The sequence below is a fragment of the Bos grunniens genome, chromosome X (genome assembly GCF_055505025.1).
Source record: "Bos grunniens cultivar Pamir isolate PY7600 chromosome X, Bosgru_T2T1.0, whole genome shotgun sequence".
In the NCBI taxonomy this organism is placed as follows: domain Eukaryota; kingdom Metazoa; phylum Chordata; class Mammalia; order Artiodactyla; family Bovidae; genus Bos; species Bos grunniens.
Window position 1 is genome coordinate 36,645,540 of NC_141194.1, and position 15,042 is coordinate 36,660,581.

The window sequence follows — 15,042 nt, forward strand, 5'->3', positions numbered from 1 at the left end:
GTAGCTGTAACTCTTAGAATAGGTCTCTAGATCCCCATAATAGAATCTCTAAATGAGGGACCATTTAGTAATCTCTAATACATTCTTTACTCCTTGGAAGGAAAGTTATGACCAACCTAGATAGCACATTGAAAAGCAGAGACATTACTTTGCCAACAAAGGTTCGTCTAGTCAAGGCTATGGTTTTTCCAGTGGTCATGTATGGATGTGAGAATTGGACTGTGAAGAAAGCTGAGCACCGAAGAATTGATGCTTTTGAACTGTGGTGTTGGAGAAGACTCTTGAGAGTCCCTTGGACTGCAAGGAGATCCAACCAGTCCATTCTGAAGGAGATCAGCCCTGGGATTTCTTTGGAAGGAATGATGCTAAAGCTGAAACTCCAGTACTTTGGCCACCTCATGTGAAGAGTTGACTCATTGGAAAAGACTCTGATGCTGGGAGGGATTGGGGGCAGGAGGAGAAGGGGACGACAGAGGATGAGATGGCTGGATGGCATCACTGACTCAATGGACGTGAATCTGAGTGAACTCTGGAAGTTGGTGATGGACAGGGAGGCCTGGCATGCTGCCATTCATGGGGTCACAGAGTCAGACACTACTGAGCAACTGAACTGAACTGAATACATTCTTTCCTAAAGTATAAATTGCAAAGTGGCAGCTCACAAACCTAATCTGGATGGTGTTTGTTAGTCCTCCGCAGACATCTTAAAAGAAAATTCATAAATGCTGACAGTTAGAATCACAAACTTTTAACCTAAGTATCTGGATTTCTGACTTCTTTTGTGAAATCAAAATGTCTGGGTGTCCATGTGGTTGCAGTCAGCTGCAGATACAAGATACTATCCTATTAAGGTTGGCCTTTGGTTTGCCACTTTTCTCTTTTGCATTTCATGTCTCACCCACTTTACTCATAGTGGCCACTATAGTCTGGACACTATAGAGACTTGAACTTGTTACTCACACCACAAATTAATTCTAAGTTCACAGTGTTCATAAGGATCAATTTTCTCTTTTAATGATGTATTATAGTACAGGGCTTCTCATACTATCTTCAGTGTACAGTCAATATTATCTGTTTTTCTTATTCTAATTCCTTATGAACTGATAGGAAGTCCTATAATTCATGACTGATACACAGCTCACATTTGACAAATGTCTTTATAAGAGAGAGTCAGGAAGAGATTTGATTACAGAGTGAGATGATAATGTGAGGACTGGAGAAAGATGCTATATGCTTGCTTTGAAGATGGAGGATGGGGCCACTAGGCAAGGAATGCAAGCTAGAAAGTCAAGGAAATGGATTCTTCTCTAGGGCCTCTGGAGGGACCATGGCCCTTATTGGCACCTTGATTTTAACCCAGAGAAACTAATTTGAGACTCCTGGCCCCAAAAGCTGTAAGAGAATAAAGGTGTGTTGTTTTAGGCCACCAAGTTTGTGATAATTTGTTATCACAGGAGCCATAGGAAACTAATAACAGGTGCAGAGTAACCTTTTACAATCTCTTATTAGGAGCAGACCAATACTCCAAGAAAACTCTCATTTTCACAGAGAGCAAATAAATTCTAGATTTGCTACAATGTATTATTTGATTCTAAAGGATCCACAATCTCTTTTTGACAAACTTACAAGTAAACCCATAAACTGAGCCAGATTTGGCAAAGTTTAACACAGATTTGTGTTACTTTTCAGATTCTTCCACAAACTTAATGCTTTCTGTATTCATTCAGTTTTTTTTCCTTCACCATACTTCCTCTTTCCCATTCTGGAACAAGTCATTTTACTTCAGCCCAAAAACACTTTTTCTGCCCTTAATTTTTAAAATGTCTCATTATCTTCAGACTCATAGTGGAGACTTATTCTTGTAGAGTCTCATTTACATAAATTATAACTTTTAAGCAGTCACAGGTATTTCATGGAGAAAACCAGGGGGTGGATCATTGTAAATTTCTGTCATTTTAGCAGAGCTTTTGCATACATTTAAGCCAGCTTTATTCAGCCATGCAATTCCTTTCTGTAGTTTCACATCCTGGCAGAAATGAACATACTCATTTACAAATCCAAAGATACAGCCTCTGTAGTGTAGCAAAAGTATATCAACTCAAATCATGCTTAACAATCAATGTTTTAGTATTCTTTCTGAGACATTTTCTAGGCATCCATTGAATTTCTATTAATTATCTCATAATATCACTGCAGAGCCTTCAGTTGTCTAAAGATTTTAGAAATGTTCTTCAACAGAACATACTCCAAAATCTCATTACTGTGGAAAATACAGGTTTATCAGAACAGTGACTCATTCTATTTGCTTGAATATAAATTGATTTTTTTTCCTATAATCTTAGACCTTCAGTAGGAGTAATTCTAGTTCTTTTGATCATAAACCTTTACATATTTAGGAAAAATATACCCAAGAGGCTTAAAAATGTATGCTTGTATTATAATTAACACTGATGACTCAGAGAAGACCTATTTGTCATTAAAACCAAAATATTATACTTGTCATCATAGTCAAAGATTAACATGAATTATGTCAATTTGAACTTTTAAAATATTTTAAAATCTAGCACTTTTAAAGTATTAGTAGTTCATTTTTATATTGTAGGAAATTTTAGTTATATTCAGTCTATATAAGCACTTATTTATTTAGATATGCCAATCAGAATAGAGGTCCTGTATTTTTTTTCAAATTTTAAACTTTTTTTTTTTTTTTTTGTATTGGGATATAGCCGATTAACAATGTTATGGTAGTTTTAGGTAAACAGTGAAGGGACTCAGCCATACATATACATTTATCCATTTTCCCCCAAACCTCCCTCCCATCCAGGCTGGCACCAAACATTGAGTAGAGTTCCATGTGCTATACCATAGGTCCTTGTTGGTTATCCATGTTGAATATGGCAGTGTGTACATGACCTTCCCAAACTTCATATCACTTACCCCCCACCACTGGCAACCATAAGTTCATTTTCTAAGTCTATGAGTCTTTCTGTTTTATAAGTAAATTCATTTGTATCGTTTCTTTTTAGATTCCACATAAAAGGGAAGTCATACAATATTTCTCCTTCTCTGTCTGACTTACAGTATGACACTGTAGGTCTGTCCATATTGCTGCAAATGGCATTATTTCATTCTTTTTAATGGCTTAGTAATATTCAATTGTATATATATGCCACATCTTCTTTATCCATTCCTCTGTCAGTGGACATTTAGGTTGCTTCCTTGGCTGTTGTAAACAGTGCTGCGATGAACATTGACATGTATCCAAAGGTAGGAACACATTACATCCTCACATAATCAGAGATGAAGGAATTTCTGAACTATAGACACAAGTACATATAGCCACAGAGACATAGCTTCAGTTCTACAATTTCAGTCATGGGTTAAGTGTAAACACAAGCAGAAAATCTCCCTAGTCCAGATTTCAAATAGCTGTTTTCTTCCCAAAGGGCATGACATTTTGAATTGATTTGAGATAAAAAATGGACTAAAAATAAAAAGGCTGACAAACCAGATTCTCTTTTGTGGGCAGGGACCTGAATCATATAGACTTGAATATCTATAGACCATGAACCCATTTAGAGAGAGCTCTGGATGGTCAGATCCTCATACCAAATCCCCATCCATTTCTGCCAATGATAGGGAATAACTTAACAGCCAAAAATAAACCGAAATAAAACATTAGTAGAGAGGCAGTTTTAAATTAGAAGAACACAGAGTCCACATAGTTTTGTTGGTGTTCTGGCTTCACCCAGGAGAGATAAGAAAAGACACACCTGGGCTTTCACCACACACCAGGCGCACTTCTCCATGAACAGTGTTTACCTGGCTCTGACAGGTGAGTCTGTTGGGCATCTCACTGTGAGCTCCAAAGCGGTTAAAAGATATTTTTCAAAAAGAATGAAATCTTGTCACTCATATAGATATGGACACATTAAAAGATTTTATTATTCATGAGGGAATTTACAGATGTTAAAACGAATTCAAAAGAAAACAAAGGAATGTTGAGCAGGAATATTGAAAGAAGTGTGTAATTGGAAGCAAGACTTTTATTGCATTGTGTGTGTGTGGGGGGAGGAGCGACAGTTGAACCTCTGCTGGACGATGCATTTTGACAGGTATCTGTGACCTGATAGCCTGGATCTTGGAGCCAGCAAGCGACAGGCCCATGACCACCACAGGAGGTGCATTGCCCCCAACATGGGGAAAGGGCAGTGCCCAATCCTGAGCTCCACCTCTTCTTTATGGATGTGACCATCTCTCTAATTCATGTCCCAATTCAGGAAGAATTGCTTCCAGAGCCTGGCAGGGGCCTTCAGAGTCTCATCCACTGGCTAACCCACTCACAGTTGAGGGAGCCCATGCTGCTGCTATCAGCAAATGCAACTAGAGTTTGGATCCATGGGTGTGCTCCAGACTCTTCTCAGTTTCTGTCATTGAAAGTATCTGTGGGATATCTGAAAGGAGAGAGCTCATGGAGTTGATGGGTTTAGTCAGGAGAAATGAATGGACTCATAGCCTGGAGAGCTGAATGTAGGGCCTGTAACAGGCTCTTCTGTACTCTGAGCCACTTGTCCTTGGCCCTTTTGATTTTAGCATAGCTGTGGTGAAAAGTTCCATGGACATTGCTACCATCCCCTGTCCAGCCTGTGTCCCAGCACACCATGAGAGGTATTTTTCTTCTTTTCTGTCTTAGGATTTTCTTCTATGCCATGGAACACAGTTCAGTTAGTGCTGCAAAGTGTGGGCAAGGTAATGCTTGTTGGGCCACCTGCAAACTAAGGAAGATGGTAGTGAATGAATAAAGCTTTGGCCTCTGTCCTTAAGATGAATAATTTGGGATCCAATACATATGGTGGATCCCCAGTGGAAATGATGTCCATGGGCCACAGTGGTAACCAGCTTGACAGTGTTATGTAGTCTTTATGAGCCTTACTTCCTTCCCTCCTTCGCTCTGTTTCCTAGGCTCCCCTCCCAGTGAACTGCCTGCATCCAGATGCTTGTCTCAGGCTCTGCCATTAGTGCTGTCATCTGAATGGAGGTGGTCTTTTCAGTCAAAGTGGGCCAGGCATGTGCAGCTGTGGAAAAGGAAGTTAAGTTCTTCAAGGGCACACGTTCTGATGGAGGCTGTGAAAGAGTAGAGGGGTAGGAATACAGAGGTTTGTATAAGAGATAGGCTGAAATTGTGCCCCAGGGATTCTTAGCTGGATGAGGGAAAATAGAGGATTCATTTGATTTCAGAGCTTGTTGTAGGTTTCTGATGGAGGGCCACTTGAGGGAATAGCCTGGGGCAAGGAGGGACTATGGAGTAATATGCCTGGAAAGGGGACAAAAGGTCTCCACTGTATCAGCTAGCTATTGTGAATAACAAACTACCCAAGACTTAGTGGTTTAAACAGTTAGCATTTATTGTTGCTCAGTAGTCTACAGGTCCACTGGGCAGTTCTGGTCTGGGCTTGGCTAGGCTGATGTTGAGTAAGCTTGCCCATGAATTCACATGCAGTCTGGGGGTCAATGGGAATAATCGGTCTAGGATGGCAGCACTTGGAATGGCTCTCTTCCATGTGTTTACTTCCTGAGCAGGCTGGCCTGGTGGTGGCAGGGCTCTGAGAGAGTCAAAGAGTGTGCAGCCTCTTGTGGTCTAGGCTCAGAACTGGGACATTGTCACTTCTTCCAGATTCTGTTTCCACTTAGCACAATCGAGAGGAGATCAGGAGAGAAAATGAAATCCCTTTCATGATAATACGCCACTAAGTTGACACTACTCAGTAGAGCATTTTCACTTGTATTATATGGAAATTAGCCTCTTTTAATTTTTAGCCTGTTGGTTAGACCTGATTTTTCCCTGCTGAAGCAACGCTAACACAACTACTTCCCTTACAACATGGCAGGTCTTCACATTTTCACAAGTGTCCTGTCTTCCTTTTCTTTTCTGTTCTCCAAACTCTCCAGTCATTTCTCTAATGGCATGCTTGGTAGCCATCAAGGTCTCTACCTGAAATATAGTCTGGTTCATCTGACTTGTCACTCTTAACACATGGCATTCATAACTGCATGTGACATTGTAGGCATATATGATGAGCTTATAGCAGTGAAACTGTGTTTTATTTTATTTTTGCTTTAATCTGAACTCTGTGATTTGATTGATGTGCCCAAATGTAGCTTTTGGGAGAGCTCAATCACACAATTGGTTTATACTGATAGATGATCTGATAAATTGTCCTAGTTCTTTTTCCATACTGAGAGCAGCTAAATCAAGATTTACCCATCTTGTACTTGCTCAATATAATTTTACATATATAAAGTTAGGGTTTGATATATATTTTTTTCTTGTTCTATTTCCTTTTCTTGGATTCAAGCCCAGGATATCAGTCTGTTCAGATAATTGTGAATCATGCTTCTTTTGTCTTCCCAGTTTTGTCCTGGCTATAAGTTTATGTCTTCATGCAGCAGTTGACAAGACAATGAGGCTAGGACAGCCCCAAAGCTACAGCCCTGTGCACTCCTTGACAATTGCCCTTTGGCCTGGAAGGAAGTAGTAAAGCATATGAGTAGAGATTGCATATCTGATTGAAAATCCATTTGCACTGCACTCGTAGTAGCATATGCATTTTCTCTAACTTGTCCACAAGGACGTCATGAGTGGGCTTCTTCTGTTTTATGGGGCTTTTTCTGGAGGCCTTGCTGAAAACCATACACAATATCTGTAATACACACCCACTTATTAGCTGCAGATATCTTTTCTTTGTGCATGTAGACAGGAGTAAAGAATATTATAACACCCATGTACCTACTTGTCTGCTTTATTGAATAACAACCATAAGATAGGCTCTGGATATAGGGTTGGAGAAATTTCCTGGTTGGAAGAAGGTATGAGGCTTGAACAACTGACGTTAAACATGACGATCTTGAGTAGGCACTTGTAGGCAATGATGATTCACATGACATGTTTGCTTCAGAATTTTTTTTTCTGTTTAAAAAATAAAATAATACTAGTACAATTGGGGCACCCCATGATGCTTCCTTGTCATAATTTCAGAGTTTATCATTCTCATGCATGATTTATAACTTAACTGCATTTACACTGTCTCTATGACTATTATGTATTGTTTTGTAGGTCTTTAAACTTTATCATACTGTAGATATCATGTAACTTGCATTGTTTGCTCAACATAGTATTTCAAGAAGTATACATGCTGACATGCTGATGAATGTAGTGCTAGTTTGTTCTTTCTTGTGGCTAAGTATTCTATTGCAGGGAACAATTTTCTAAGAGATAGATAATAAATGTTTTCAATTAACAGTAAAGAATCCACATGCCAATGCAGGAGATGCGGGTTCGATCCAGGGGTCAGGAAGATCCCCTGGAAAAGGAAATGGCAACCCACTCCAGTATTCTTACCTGAGAAATCCCTTGGATAGAGGAGCCTGGTGGGCTATAGTCCATGGGGTCTCAAGAGTCAGACATGACTGAGCGACTAAACAATAAATGGTCAGTGTCACATAGTCTTCTTGGTTTTTGTCTGTTTTTATAACCCTTTAACAGTGTTCAAAGCACTATTAACTCTCATACTGTACAAAAATAGGGTTTAGATTGCCAACCTCTGTTCTCCTGTCCTGTCTGACTCACACCGTTTCTCCATCCTCCTTTTGATTTACATGGCTTCCTACGTCGTACGTTCCCTTTCTATAAAACAGAATGACTGCCTTGCCTACCTCCTCAAGAGAGTAGGAAGATAAGGCAGATGATAGATACGAAAGTGCTTGGAAATGTTGCTTTTTCCCACTCTGCACAGCATGTAGTATCTTAATTCCCCAACCAGGGATCAGACCCATGCCCCCTGCAGTAGAGGTGCAGAATCCTAACCACTGGACCATCAGGGAAGTCCCTGAAATGTTTTGGTTTTTTTTTAATGCTTTTTTATGCCTTCTCTCTCTTTTCACTTCCTTTTTCTTTTTTTCCTCTCTCCTTCCTTTTTTGCTTCTTCATATTCCATGAAGAAATATGGGAGCTCATTGAGAAATGTAGATGACTGAGACACATAGGTAGACACTGTTGGGCAGTGGGGGGTTGGGAAGACCTGCACCCAAAGTGTATATATAGTGTTACGTTCTTGCTGGTGGTTTCTCTGCAGCTCTGGGACATCAGTGGCTGGGAAATTCAGGAGGCACGCTCATTCTAGGCAGCCTGTTAGCAGAACACAGCTGTTACTTTGTTTAAATGTGCTTGGTCTAAGGTCTGGGCTGATGGCCTGTTCTGCCACCGAATAGCTGTGTGACCAGTCTCACCTCACAGGCCTTTTGGCTCTTCATCTGTCAACTGCATCTGTCAACACAGGTTTCACAAGATTGTTGTGAAAATTAAACAAGATAAGCTTAAAATGTTAGTATGTGGTGCAGGCCCTTGGTGAAATGCTTATTAGAGGTTAATTTGCTATATTTTTACCCATGGAGGTTAATTACTATGCTTTATTGTTTACTTATAGAGGGTCCTCCTTTAGGATCACTGCACTAGACAGCAAGTCCACAAAGGGTATGTGCCTGCTTTTCTTTTTTTTTTTGTATAGCACTGGTAGCTTTAATGGATTTTAATAAAATTTGTAACTTTTCAAAAAGTGAATAAGGTGAGCTTGGATTAGGTATTTCAGCACCTTCTCTGGTCTTGATGCAAAACAATGATGAATGAATTTTTTCTTTGTGGAAAAGATTTATTAGTAATTTAATTTCTTTAATGGGCAGATAGCTATTCAGATTTTTAACTTCATCATGTGTCACTTTTGGTATGTTGTATTTTTCTACCAATTTGTCCATTGCACCTACGTTGCTGAATTTATTGGCAACTATTGTTAGTAATATTCTCTTATATGATTTAATGTTTGTAGGACTGTAATGCTATTTCCTCGTTTCTGATATTCATAATTCATTTTGTATCTTTTGTTTCTTAATCAGTCCATCTAGGAGTTTATCAATTTTGTTGATCTTTTCAAATAACCAACTTTTGTATGTCTACTTTAAAAACTATCTCAAAATGGGAACTTTAATTTGAGAAAAATAATAGTGTCCTTCATCTGTTACTACAAACACCTTTTTTTAAATGCCTTGCTGCTGCTAAGTCGCTTCAGTTGTGTCTGACTCTGTGCGACCCCATAGACGGCAGCCCACCAGGCTCCCCCTTCCCTGGGATTGTCCAGGCAAGAACACTGGAGTGGGTTGCCATTTCCTTCTGCAATACATGAAAGTGAAAAGTGAAAGTGAAGTCGCTCAGTCGTGTCCGACTCTTAGCAACTTCATGGACTGCAGCCTACCAGGCTCCTCTGTCCATGGGATTTTCCAGGCAAGAGTACTAGAGTGGGGTGTCATTGCCTTCTCCTTTAAATGCCTTAAACACATAGTTAATAGTACCTAGCCTGCTGACAGGTATGTGGATGTACTAAAGACTTCTTTAAAAAGTTGAACTGAATTCACATTTTTATTTCTCAGGTATGACATACTCAATCCTTCCACATACTCTGCAGTTAAAGATCACCTTACTCTTAGATTGGCTGAGGGTTGGAGATTTAAACATGGGCAAGAGGAACCTGTAGAAAGGGTCAGACCAACTCTCACAGCTATATGATTATATGCGTAATAGTCATTGGTGTTGCTGGCCTTTCCTTATTAAGGCTGATTCTGCAGTTTTTCCACATGTAGGAGCCTGAGGAAGAAGATTGAGATAGCCAGTCTTTATATTTCCAGAGATAAGTAGTTTTTAATGCTGACTTCAAGTTGAAAGCTATTTCTGGTATTTCTGATTATGCCTCAAGAGACCAAAAAGTAATTTGGGCTCAGTGGATAGAATGAAATTGAATTTTCTCTAGGGAAGATAATATTAAACATAAATGCAAAGAAACGTGTAACAAGGTTATTACAATGGTATATGTCCACTATGTTCAGGAAAAAGTAAGACAGTAAAATTCATGACTGTAGACTTGGTGAGAATTAGCTACTTATGGACAAAGCAGTTCTTACCATTTGCTTCTGTAACATTTTCTGAGTTGTTCTTTCATATGTGGACCAGGATCCAAATGTCAAGGTTAATTAAAGGAAGTGTGTGTGTGTGTGTGTGTGTGTAAAGTGATGAATATCTACGAAGAATCTAGGAAACTTTGATTTCAAAGTTTTCTATTCATTTTTAAACCTTTTAGAAGCTCATTTGAATTGTTTTAGTCAATGCTTAGTAAAAAGAATGAAAATATGTTGAGCAGAGTTGGTTATCCAATTTCTTCTCTTTCAAAGTAAGAGTGCCTGGCAGAACAGATGTGTCAAATGTGCCATGAAACTCAGTTAAACAATCCAAAGGGAATGGAGATTTCTGGACATCTGTCTTTCTGGTAAACGTGGGCCACCCAGAAATATATTTTGCTTGTGTGTTTTTCAGCCTTATATTTGTTATTTTTATACCTTTCTTTGGAGAAGATCCTGTACATTTTAGAAATGTTCTTCAAGGATTGAGGTGTACCGTTTGGAACATGTTTGTATTAATAGCATATGGTTTGATAAATGAAAAAGCTATGTAGCACTGACTCGGATACAGTGTTTTTTTTTTTTTTTTAATGATAATAAATCCTTGTTATCAATTAATTTATTCAACAAATAACTATTAAAGGCCCACTGTGTGCCAGGCACTATACTCCGTCCCAGACAGCAGTGAATAAAACAAAATCTGTTTTATTGAACTTATATTCTATTCTATCTAAATATTCTATATGAATATTTTTCTTTTGGGCAAATTGAAGTTTGTATTTATTTTTAATTTCTGAAAATTTTACATGCATGTGTCCAAAATCATCAAACTGTACCCATTAAATATGTGCAGTTATTTATATATAAATTATTCATCAGTAAAGCAGTAAAACATTTACTCTAGTTTGTTTTCTTCTTACCCTAAGGTTGATTGAGCTGTATTGTATTGACTTCTCCAGTATGAAAGTTTCTCAGACTTCTATTAATACTTCATGTTAGACATCTGTGATTTGGATCCCACATTACTCTCAACTACCTATACCAGATGAATTTGACTATTGCAAATCCAGTAAGTGATATATATATATAACTTATATATATATGGAGAGAGAGAGGTATTAACTGGAGAAGGAAATGGCAACCCACTCCAATAGAGAATTCCATGGACATAGGAGTCCATGGGGTTGCAAAGAGTTGGACACGACTGAGTGACTAACACATACATGGGTGTTAACTATTTATTTATTTATATTTTTCTACACCAAAGAGCGTTTTCAGCCATACTCAGTATAGTATATATAACTGCTATAGCCGTCTAAACAATGGTCTAAATGATTGTGTAATAGTGAATGTCAATGTGTAAGACAATATGAAGTGTGTAGGAGTTGAGGGTGAGTTCATATCCATTCCTCCAAAATTAAACTCACCCCAAATGAGCTGGAGGAAACGTGCTTCTATGTACCACCAAGACTTTTCATTCAGGCTTGGCTTTTGCCTGGATATGGATTCCAATTTTCTTTTCTGGAGTCTGTGGCCACAAGCCGGTGGAAGTTACTTAATGCTACTTGCTGGGGAAATACACACTCCTCCCCACCCCTCATGTCAAGGCTGTATTTGAATTCACTGGAGCCTGGCAATGTTGCTTATGTAGCCTCTCAGTTTTCCTTCTAGAGCCTACGTTTGAAGAATCTAGCATAGGACCTTCTGATTCCTCACTCATGTCTCTGTAAAGTATTGATAGGCCTGGTGGTATAGCTTAGAATCAGGCGTGTTGAACAGGTGCAGTCATACACAGGAGAACTGACGTTTTCTTTGCAAGGTCCAAGCCATTTATTTATCCATTTTTTTTAACCTTCGCAAGGCAAAGGCTTTTTAAAAAATAATTGTGTTTATTTCTTTATTTTGGCTGTGCTGGATCTTTGCTGCTGCATGGGCTTTTCTCTAGCTGTGGCAAGCAGGGGCTACTCTTCAGTGCGGTGTGCAGGCTTCTCACTGTGGTGGCTTCTCTTGTTGTGGAGCACAGGCTTCAGTAGTTGTGGCTTCCGGGCTTTAGAGCACAGGCTCAGTAGTTGTGGTGCACGGCCTTAGTTGCTCCTTGGCGTGTGGGATCTTCCCAGATCAGGGATGGAACCAGTGTCTCTTGTATGGACAGGCGGATTCTTTACCTTTAAGCTACCAGGGAAGCCCCTATATATCCATTAAAAATTTTTTTTATTTCTTATATATTTCTAAAAGGTTTATAGCCATAAGCACATATAAAACAAGACCATTAAATAAGATAATGGAATAAAGTATTTGAAAAAAGAGGGAAGGAAAAATCAAAATATACTTGAAATGACTAGTGCAGGTAAGGATGTGTGTGCAAATGTTTGTGAGCATCTTTGGTTCAAGTGGTGTCAAAGGTAGAAAATGCAAAAGCTTATTTCAGTTTTGGAGGGTCAAGTGGCTGTGCCTGATTGTTTACAAAGTTCACTAAACATGAGTAACTGTGTTTTAAGAAGCTTTGCTGTGCCTTGCCAGAGGTGAGAATCTGCAGCAGAATGCAGGGTTCTAAGTGGACCTGCTGACCGTTTTGTTGTTAGAAAACCTAATAGAGGGTCTTGCACATGGGTCAGGTACTAACTTCCTTTGTGTGGCTATGGAGAGCAAGGGTGTTCTTTCTCTAGTTCAACACGCTGATGGCTCTTCTCTCTGCCTGAGGCAGATTGATAAGAAAGTCGGTAGGCAGATAGAGGAGCCTGTCCCTCTTGCTTCTGATCATTGGTTGTGCCTTGGGAGGCGATTCCCAGAAACAAAGTTCCTGCAGTGAGGCTTACCAATAGCATGATTTCAAGAAGCTTTTATATATAGAATACTCATACAATAGGACATAGGCATAAAATTTGGGCTCAGTGGGGAAAAAAAAGAAGAATTGGACAATTCTCCACAATACTGTAGGCAAGAGGGGATTCTCCAGACTTTTTGAGGCCCTGGACAGTTTTAAGGTTAGCAGACTCCTGCTTCTTGCCGCCCATTGATAAAGGAGATAAAGAGTAGAGCTAAGACCACTGCTAGGCCTCGTTATATTTAATATTTATTTAGGCAGATTTTCCTGTTGGTTAAGACCAAGACTCAAGAGCAAGACTGCTTAGGTATGAATTCCAGCTCTGCTAGCTGAGTTTTTTCTGGAAAGTTGTTTAGCACCTTTGAGTTCGTGTTTTCCCATCTGTGTAATGAGGATAATAACAGTGTCTACTTTATAGGATCATTGTTAAGATTAAGTGATTAGTACTTGTAAAGTGTTTACAATAGTCCCTGACATGAGTTGAGTATAGTAGTTTTTTTGAGCATAAGACAGATGAGCTGGAACGGATCTTATCATCTAGTTTGCTTAGTTAAGAAATTGAAATATATCTGGAGAAAAATGGCAAAAGCATTCACATCATATGTGCTGTGAATGACATGCCATAATATTTGTTCTGACAATTCTGAATATTAACCAAGATCCAAATATGTATTAAAAGGAAAATCCTCAAGTTCTGACTAAACAGCTGGTAAACTGGCAGATGTTCAAGAAGCATCTTGGTAACCGTAAGGTCTTAGTCACTAGAACTTTAAAATGTGTTTTATGGTATTAGGATGTTGTTCTGGTTACATCTGTAGAACAGGTTTTGCTATTGTGATTCAGGTAGGGGTTTATGTTTGTTTTCTACTTGGCATTTTGCCAGGGTAGGGAAGGAAACTTTTCATGAAATAATTTCATTACAGTAATGAAAGAGTAGTCTTTTGCCTTTAAAAAAGTCTACTTAATAAACATTTATTGACTTGCCTAGTTGTGCTGTGTACTAAGTTGCTCAGTCATGTCCAGCTCTTTGCGACCCTATGGACTGTAGCCTACCAGGCTCCTCTGTCCATGGGATTCTCCAGGCAAGAATCCTGGAGTGGGTTGCCATGCCCTCCTTGAGGGGATCTTCCTGACCCAGGGATTGAACCTGCATCTCTTACATCTCTTGCATTGGCAGGCCGGTTCTTTACCACTAGCACTACCTAGAAATAGTATTAATACACCCAAATATTTTTAAATAAAAAATGTTATTGGGGTATAAAATGTATATAGAAAATTATACTCATATGGGTGAAATCTGATGAGTTATCAAAAAGTAAACACACCTATGTGTTGTAGGAAGTGGGGCCCCCTCCAGGGCCCCAAGAGTGGGCTCTTGTCTAACACTCAGAAAAGAATTGTCCGAGGAGACACATGCTGACAAAGCAAGAGATTTTATTGGAAGAAGGCACCCAGGCAGACAGCAGCAGGGTAAGGGAACCCAGGAGAACTTCTCTGCCATGTGGCTTACAGTCTCGGGTTTTATGTTGATTGGATTAGTTTCTAGGTTGTCTTTGGCCAGTCATTCTGACTCAGTCCTTCCTCTTGGCACACTCATGGCTCAGCCAAGATGGATGCTAGTGAGAGGGATTCTGGGAGGTGGATGGACACGTAGTGTTTCCTTTTGACCTTTCCTGAACTCTTCCAATTGGTGGTGGCTTATTAGTTCCATGTTCCTTTCCAGGACTACCTGTCGTAAAACAACTCATGCAAATGGTCACTAGAGAGCCTGGCCAGGGTGGGCGGTTTCAATCAGTGTGCTTCCCCTAACATATGTAGCCCTCTTGGCAGGTCAAGAAACAAAAGAGTATCTGCACTCCTAGAAGCATGTCTTTGTCTCTTCTCAGTCACTTTTGCCAGCCCTTCTTCCCAGGGGTGACCACTAAGCAAAAAGCTGACTTCTACCCAGAAAGAAACCCAGGAGCCTATGGTCAATTAATCTATGACAGAGGAGGCATGAATGTACAATGGAGAAAAGGTAGCCTCTTCAGTATGTGGTGCTGGGAAAACTGGATAACTACATGTGAAAGAGTGAAGTTAGAACATTCTCTAATACCATACACAAAAGTAAACTCAAAATGGATTAAAAACATCAATGTAAGAGTGGCTAGTATAAAACTCAGAGGAAGACATAGGCAGAACACTCTTTGACATAAAATGCAGCAATATCTTTTTGGACC

At 39.4% G+C, this 15,042-nt stretch overlaps 1 protein-coding gene across 3 annotated transcripts in view; it reads left to right on the top strand.

Moving 5' to 3' along the window:
• Nucleotides 1–15,042, top strand: part of XK (X-linked Kx blood group antigen, Kell and VPS13A binding protein) — a 59,050-nt gene that overhangs the window by 27,535 nt on the left and 16,473 nt on the right. The window contains exon 3 of one of the 3 annotated variants that reach the window (XM_086387642.1): nucleotides 8,484–8,530. The exons of the other annotated variants lie outside the window; for them this stretch is intronic. The gene's annotated coding sequence lies outside the window, so the exon portion shown is untranslated. The remainder of the gene's footprint in view (nucleotides 1–8,483; nucleotides 8,531–15,042) is intronic. 3 annotated transcript variants of the gene reach the window in all.